Consider the following 2,022-nt stretch of genomic DNA (forward strand, 5'->3'; position numbering starts at 1 on the left):
CTCATTTTGTCAGGATAGTGATACGTGTTTCGTACGAGTATAGCTATACGAAGTACGTAGGAAACGCACTCATTTTGTCAGGATAGTGATACGTGTTTCGTACGAGTATAGCTATACGAAGTACGTAGGAAACGCACTCATTTTGTCAGGATAGTGATACGTGTTTCGTACGAGTATAGCTATACGAAGTACGTAGGAAACGCACTCATTTTGTCAGGATAGTGATACGTGTTTCGAACTGAGTATAGCTATACGTGGTCGTTCAGACGAGGGAAATTTATCGCGAGTACGTACGAAACTCTGTTTCGTATGCGTACGAACCGTGGATTTTGCTACGTGTGAACGCGCTATCAGTTACTGCGGGCGCGCGCGCGCGCGCGCGCGCGTGTGTGTGTGTGTGTGTGTGTGTGTGTGTGCGCGCGCGCGCGCGCGTGTGTGCCTGAGAGAGAGAGAGAGAGAGCGAGGGAGACGATGAGAGTCACGGAGAGGGAGAGGGTGAGCGGGAAGACAAGAGAAGTAACTATATTAGAAGGAATATGTACATCGATCCCGTTCCTGTGTGTGTGCCGTTTGTGCCGTACGTGCGTTTGTCTGCGTGTGTGACTGCGCATGCGTGTGCACATCTCCGTCTACATTCCCCCTCCCCCGTCCCTCCCTCATTTCTCTCCTCTTTCCCTCCTCCTCCTCTCTCACTCCCTTCCCCTCAGTATTTCCCTCCCCCTCTCGCGGATAGTATCGCCCACGGCATCAGTTGCAGCAAATGGCTGCTATTTAGTCTCAACTTTTTCACCCGCCAAACCACAAAATGCCGAGATACGGCTATAAAACGCGTTTATACGGTCACACAAACCCATATACACACACGCTAACAGACGCGCACACGCGGGTATGGTCGCACGCACGCGTGCGCGTGTATTATAGCCGTAAATTAACATTTTGTGCATAGGGGGATGAAAAAGTTTCGGCTGAAATACGGCCATTTGGCTGGCAAACTTTTCACCGCGCGACTGATGCCGTATAGGCGTTATTATCCGCGAGAGGGGAGCAAGGAAGTGAGCAATGAAAAGCAACGGAGAAAGGCGAGTGTACATATATATATACATATGTGCAGGAGTGAATAATAATAGATTATTATTATTATGATTCTATTATTATTCACTCCTGATATGTGTGTATATATAGCTTCCGAGAAAAAGATGAAAAGTGGGAGGGAGAGAGACAGATAGTGTGTGTGTATCTGTGTGTGTGTGGGGGGCAGGTTAGTGTGTTCGCGCATGCGCAATATCTCACCAGAGAATTTATATTTTGTGATGAATATGCATTTAATATGGTTAGGGGGGATCTCAGTATAGATTTACGTAATAAATCGTTATCAGTAGACCTGTGTATAAAATTAGGAGATAGCCCTAGCCTGTAGGATGCAAAACTCCTACTTCATCCCCTCCCGTCGTTCCCATTGCCTTCCTTGTTTCTTGCTCAGCCTCCTTCTTCTTCTACCTCATCCTCTCGACGATGTACCGCTGCCCACTGGTCAGTGTCCGTGCCTCCGCCGCCGCCGCCGCCGCCGGTCAACATGCGAAGACTCTGAAGAACCTGCCATGCCCGTGATGCCGGTCTGACGACGACGACGACGATGATGATGATGACGATGATGATGACGAAGACGACGCCGATAATGATGACGATGATAACGGTGATGGTAATAATAATGTTGCTGATGGTGACGATGATGATGGCGACGACGACGATGATGATGATGGTGCCATTGACCTCGAACTACGCGCATGCGCAATGGTACATCGACAAGCCCTCCCTCCGCCACTTCTTCTCGATAGAACAGGCGAAATTATTTCATCCGTTGTCAGCTCACCTGGACGTACAGTCTTCGGTCAAATAAATGTGCGCCCTGCGTATATAATATATATATATCTATATACTATATAGTAGTATATATATATAATATAATCAAGAGTACATAATACTTAGATTAATAAGATTAATATAATTTAGAGATCATCTATT

Source organism: Priapulus caudatus, unplaced genomic scaffold (genome assembly GCF_000485595.1).
Source record: "Priapulus caudatus unplaced genomic scaffold, Priapulus_caudatus-5.0.1 Scaffold475, whole genome shotgun sequence".
Lineage (NCBI taxonomy): Eukaryota > Metazoa > Priapulida > Priapulimorpha > Priapulimorphida > Priapulidae > Priapulus > Priapulus caudatus.